Consider the following 7304-nt stretch of genomic DNA (forward strand, 5'->3'; position numbering starts at 1 on the left):
CTGGCAGGTTTAACATATTGTAAAAAAATAAATAAAGAAATAAAGAGATAGAGCTTAGCTTGACTTTGTATTAATCTGCCATGCTGCATGCATGAAGAGCATACTCTATTACATGAGAGTTTTGTGTTACATAGGCATTCACATAGGTTTTGACGTGTCCATACTACAAAATGTTGTTTGCAGTTTGATAACACTTGAGGGGACTGTTCCAATGACTGAGCACTCTGCAACGCTAAAGCACATTTAGAAACATTTTAAAGAAATGTGATTACAAACAAGGTCTTATTTATGTGTGAAACCCCTCTATGCCTCGATGTTTGCCCTGCCCATTCCTTGCCTTTGCATTATTCCAACCAAAAAGCACACTGTTGCATGGTAGAAAGGGGAAGGATGAGCAGCTTCTTGTTGATTAGTAAACTACTGGCCCTCAATAATGGACGAAAAGAGATAAGTGGCGAATATATCCTACCAGTATATGTCTGATATCAGATCCATGGGTGTTCAGATTTTTTTTTTTTCCGTACAGTACCGCATGACAGAAGCTCTTGGTGCTGTATTGAAGGTATTGGTTCAGTATATTTCACAGGACAATACATCGTGTTTCCCCTCCTCTTTCCCAAACTATAAATGGCATCCTTAAAAATAATCTTCATAAGGGAGGTTTCACTTCTGTTCTAATTTTGCTGTCTTTTCATCTTCAGGGCAGGAACAGGTTGTATGATTCATCATGCTGGCTATTTCAGCACTACAGGGGACTTTCATTCTAACAAAAGTCCTTGGGACCGGCAGTATTCTGTCCTTATAATTAGAATTTGATTTTAGCCGAACAATATTTGAAAGTAAAGATATATAGATGATAAAGTTTGAGACCTGAAGAGTAACCTCCTTTTAACAAGAATTCATTATTTATAACCATGTTCGTTAGAAAGGGATTGCACTGTAACAGCTTTCAATCTTGAGTTAGATATGCCAACATGTAAAGAACGTTTGTTCGTGATAGTAACTACAGAACACAGTTTACCCAATGTGCAGTGTAGGGGAATCAATGTGCAACGAAACAAACTAGGAGGGGGGGGGGGGGAACAAAGGACAACTGATGCAAGATTGTGTAAATGCTATTGACAAGAGTTGGGATTAGCTGAATGCCAAGCAGTTAGCTCACTCAGCACCCAAAGGTCGTGTCTGAAGAGTTGTCTGGGTCACATGGTTGTGATATCATTTATGCAATCATCATAAAATGTATGTCTTGCTTGTGACATACACTGTGATAATTTTTTTCTTGTAAGACGCAGTTTCTTTGTGACTCTGCTTCAGGTACTAGTATGTTTTGAGTAATACTCATTGTTATTCTCCAAAGTCACAGGAAGATAAACCTTTCATACATATTTTTTTTGGTAGAAAAAGTCATTCAAATGTTCTTTTAGCATACTCAATAGAAATGGAACTCTATAGATGTTTATGGACATCACTTTTTTTCTTTTTTTCCCCCCTTTATTTATTTTTTTTCCCCTAACCAGGGCAGGTGTTCTGACCAAGTTGCCAGATGATTTCATGACATCAAAATCATTATTTTTTTGTCTTTATTGCTTTTATTTTGTTCTAATGTGACAGATGGTTGTTAATCAATCTTTAACTACAAATCAATTCTTCATAGTGACAGAGAGAAGAGATGAGGCAAGAGGAAAATTTTGCAGATAAAGAGAGTCACATCCATAATGATATCAATTAAATAAATAACTTAGATAATTGGGAAACAAGAGAATGTGTGAAATATTCCAGGGACTGACTTTTCCTTGCATTTGTTTTGAAGTGGTAAACATTCATTGTCTATAAAATGGTTTCTCAACGTGCACTTTTTAAATTTTCCAAGGATCAAATTCAAATGTCATGAATTCACAGGATTGAAACCTTGTATTGAGGAATGCATTTTGTCTATTCCAGCTTGTATGTCACAAGGATTTATTACTTTTGTCCAAAGATTTGTACATATTAGTAGGCGATCTATTGTGTGTTAAATCTACAGTCTGAAAAGTGCACTGTAAAATTCCAAAGCATCCTTCATGCTTGATCATAACATCTCTTCTGCTTTCTAGTTAACACCCTTATTAAGGTGTAAGTTACAGACCTGCAGGTTTGAATGGAGCTATGGTGTAATGTACATCTAGTCATTGACACATTAATGATGTATATGTTTTGTAGGGTTTTTGTTGTTGGTGGGTTGTTTTTTTTTTTCAAGATGACTTTACATTCCACTGTTCGGCAAATTCTGAGCAACTGCTTATTGTGAATGAGACATCTGACCAATACTTTACATACATATTGTGCTATCTTATTTCTCAATCAAATGTACAATATACCTCAGTGCAGTTCAAAATGATATGGTATGTTTCACTTCTCTGTCCATAATTTGGGTGTGTCCACTCTACTTGCTTTTAGTACTGTAAAAGTGGACATTTTCACACATTTTACACAAAACAAACTAGAGCAAAACTTTTGCTTGTATGTAATAATGATAATCTATCTCTTTGATTCCACAGAATTAGAAATATGCAAAATTCATTTACCTGACTGAGCACACACACACACACACACACACACACAAAATTACTCTCTCAAAAATTTCCACTTTTACAGTATTGTTTAACGCTAAGTTATTTTGCAAAATTGAGAACAAGAAAGGTTCAATGCTGGACTGAAACTATGCTCTTGTATTGCTGTCAGAATGATGTGAAGTAACTATCACATTGTCTGCACATTGCTGTTTTAAAAGCAGCAGCATTTCTTCTTTGAATCTACATTGTATAAGTTTTGGGTATATAGCTTGTTTTTGCTTATGCTTTACTTTTTCAAAACTGTTTCATCATCAAACTGCAGGTAATTCCTGATTTTAGATAGGTCTTAATTTGCACTTGAACATCCTTACATGAATTTTATTTCTATTTGCGAATATAATATAGTGAACAGATTTGAAGCTCAAACAGCATTCATAGGAGTATGAAAGCTGCTATCTGCACATGAATTTTTTCTTTTTTTCTTTTTGCACTATGTGCCTGGTTGAGATGATTTGCTGACTATTATTAGTCATGAGGAGCGAACCACGAGGGGTTGACGTGTGTTTGGGGTGGACCACTTCACCAGGTTTGCACCCTGCTGTAGTTGAGATGCAACAGTCCTGCTTATTTTAGATGGCCATTTGTCCTGGTTGGATCAGTGTTTGTAATATTTAGTTGCTCAGTCCCCATTGTGGCTCGATATTTCACCTTGAGTTTCGTCTGTGGTTAGCCCATGGCTTGTATTGGGGTATGTCAACAGGACAAAAACAAGGAAAAATATTTACGGGATGAGGGTACATGTGATGTTCAAACTAAACATTAAGATCATTAGAATCAAAAGTTTATGTGCAGTGCCAAAGGGAAAGGAGTATAATAGAAATGGAAAAAATCCTTGATTTGAGATGTATTATAAACATTTTTGATCCACTGGAGCATTGCTCTGGCTGTAGGTGAGTGAATAACTGGGTTTGTGATTCCAAACCTGTCCAGTGTCATTTTTTTCCCCCTATAATGGCAGTGGATTTGTCTGTACCGACTATGTAGTCATTTTGTTCATCCATAGTCAAGAATTTGATGCTGGAACAAATTTAAGGGCTTTGACATTTCCAGTTACCTTGTTATGTCAGGGTTCCCATTATATCAGGGTTCAAGAACAAACAATTATGAAGTGATGGGACCTTCAAAATCACCTTGTTATAAAAGGGTTTTGTGTAATATATCCAACCTCTTTGTAACAAGGTTCCACTGTATTTCCTGATTCAGCAGTATCTAAAGGATGAGAGTTCTGACTAGGCCAAGTTTCCCTCGATACTTTTTTTTTTTCCAAATAATATTTTGTAATTATATTGCCTTTGACTTCTCAAAAAAAAAAATGAAACACATGCAGTGTGGCACAAGAAACATCATCATGAATAGTCTTGTTAATGATGTTACAGAAAAAATGGGGTAAAAAGTGGCCTGTAGGACATTGCATGAAATAGCATTTGGGCAAAAGTCTTTATTCTCGAGTTTCAACATATTTTGGGTCAAATTTCTGCTAGGTGAAATTCAATTTCTCTTCAAGCCAAAGTCTTCTACAGCCATCACAGTTAAGAAATCAATTACCATACGATTATTTCTGCATTACTTGCCAGTTCCGCTATGATGCTACAGAGCAGAAATATTATCTTGCACTTTGCTCTCCAGCATATTTGGCAGGGTGTCAGTGTTGTTGTGAGTAATATTATATGTTCTTGATTTTGTTACAAAATCAGATATTTTAAATAATTGCCAATATGAGTCAGAGTGTATGACAGTTTCCTTGCAGCGCTTGAAAAACATTTCTGTGATGACTCATGCACAGTAATACACATATAAGTACCATTTGATGAAACATATTGTCGCTGGGGCGACAAGACCCCGTATCTACAAAATGTCAAATGTTCAGGAGAGCAAAAAAATTAAATTATACAAAACAAAACATGGCAGCCAAAGCACTATATCAAATAGGATAGCCTTTCCTTTGACATGCCTTGGTGGCTTCATTTTTGGGATAAGACAACTAGAATTTGGACAGGACATCAATTCACTGATTGGGACAGAGAGGGGTGTTAGTGTGCTTGTTTTTTTATGTCTGTTTGTATTATGTTTGTAATTCATTATTAAACTTGATTGTAACTGCAATGTAAGTGTCGCATGTTCTAATGCCATATGTTCCACGACAATCAGTCCAGGCTATGTTGATGAATTTGATCTGGTGACTTCAGCAAATTTACTCATTCTTCATCAGACGTTTAACAAATATAATGGCAAAAGGCATTGTATGGCCCACCAGTTAGCTCCTAATGGTATTTTGGGTGATTTGCACAATAGTTGCATATCATCGTTTTTGTTTTTCTTTTGTTTTGTTTGTATTTAATCAGAGAGCCCTGGTTGGCTTTAAGCTTCGACACATCATATATTTACTGCAACGATCTTGCCACATATATGCAGGTTTTTTGTTGTCGTCGTTGACATCACATTTCACATCGCATCAGCAAAGTCAGCAGTTTAAATGGGCTGTGACAAGGCATGTGGATCTAGATATATACTATGTACACAAAGTGTGTGTGTGTGTGGGTGTATTGACTGCATGTGTTGGTGTACCATCACAATTGTCCCCTTATTTTATGCATTTTTGCATCTATCTTCGACATACCCATATGACTTGCTTGATGAAAATAAAATTGAACATTGAAGAGCAGTTATAATTATACACTTCTGTATTGAGACATTCTACATCCGTGGAGATTGCAAAATATCAATACATGTACATTGATATTTAGTGATAGCATGAAGTGTGCAAGAATCCATTTTATGTGTTACTCTTTCCAAAAATGGCTGAAGCACTGTCATGATATAGGCATAATGTTTATCATATCTAAATGATAGAATATGAATATTCCAGTCTATGAGAGAATTTTACAAAATTACTTAAACTTATTCTTGGTACCGGTATGTGTTCTTCTAGATACAGCTTTGATATTTGGCAAAAGATGAGATACATTAACAAATTGGTGACATAACATATTGAGTGTCATATTGACTTATGACAGGATACTCTTTCCATATATTTACACAAATACAGTATGCTAGTAACCAGTGGCAGTCAGTGTGGTATAGCTTCTGTGGTAGCATTCCAGATTTCTAGTTGTGAGGCTTTGTTTCCATGAATTTGTAGGGTATTTCCACAACCCTTGATAAGATTGTAACTCACTTTATAGGTATGCTCAAATTTTAGTTTCTTCATGGTTGCCAAGACAAGAGAATACAATTACATTGAAAGTTTGTGAACTAGAGTTGAGATCTTTGTTGCTGGTTTTGCTAACACTAGGGCACCAATATGCTGTGCCAATTGAATTTGGTTGTATTAAATGGATTAAGCCACACGGCTTTTGCAGGTGCCAAATTTGTGACAGTTTATTGACTGTTCAGTGTGATTGCTTGGAATGAACATACCTTTTAGAATGATGGCATGGCATTTAGGCTAACCATACACAGGAATTCTGTGGTTTTTAGCATAAAATAGGAGAGCCTGGTGTCACAGTGGTGTGTCAAAACTGTTGCAGCTTTGCCTCACTTGTAGTATGCACAGTGTATTGCAAAAAGAGAAGCCTGCCTCAGTCAGTTATCATATTATTGTAATGAGATGTCTGTGTGGTACAGTCTGTATGTAGGGCTACACCGTAGAAGGAGAGCAGGGACCCAGATAGTCATGTTCATGGTATTTTCTGTTGTCCTTACAATCAGGAAAACCTATCATACTTTATGTGTGATATGTGATGTAAAACATGCATGCTTACGGCAGTAAGCTGCAACATGTGGGACTATCACTGATGCACAGGGCCAGCAGTGCAAGTGATGGCCGTAACAAGCTTTGTGTGCTATTAGCATGTGTGTGTGTTGTACATGGTATCAGTACCCGCAGAGGTTTATAATGTATGGAAGTTTTATGAAGATAGAACATTACATGAAATTAGAATGTGAACTGTCTTGTATCAGTGATCCAATCATGCCTCATGGACGGACATACATGTATTTCTCTATTCGTATGTCCATGCTATGTACAAAGTTGTCATTTAAACAGGGATATACAAATGTATGGTCGTGTGGACCAATTGCATTTTCTTATGTACAAGGTGTGATCCTCTTTTAAAGCCAGATTTGAGTGGTGACTTCAGTATATGCAACAGTACGGTAGTCGCACCCTGCCTAAGACTTCCACACAGGCAAACAGTAAAACTTGGGATTAATTTTGTGTATTTCGCGCTACTTTTTGGTAGCATGAATTCTCAAACCCGTTCAAATATCTTCACAATTTTCTCTGCACATTTTGAATGGGTTGACAATATTGTGCTGCTCAAAAATTCAAGAACCCACGAATATGTTTTTGAGTTGCTTGGGGCAAAAAATTAATCACACGAAAAATATCAATGTTTACAGTATTTGAAAACAAGTCCACAGAAAGATGGCACTTTTGAGGGTTAAAGGAATTGAACAAAGAAAGACATAATAAGAATTCAGTTGATGTAGACCTATTGAATATATTTGCAAAGGTTTACCCAGCAGGTAGCAGAGACAGAATATGTATATGCATATATGCAATGTCTTAACAAGTATGTGAGAATGCAAATGTAATGTTTCGTGTTAGGATTGGATATTCAATGATGAATGTATCATGACCACTCTAGCATGTCACAATGTAATTGAATGGAGCTATTTGTGAACATAATA

The sequence above is a fragment of the Diadema setosum genome, chromosome 5, assembly GCF_964275005.1.
Source record: "Diadema setosum chromosome 5, eeDiaSeto1, whole genome shotgun sequence".
Lineage (NCBI taxonomy): Eukaryota > Metazoa > Echinodermata > Echinoidea > Diadematoida > Diadematidae > Diadema > Diadema setosum.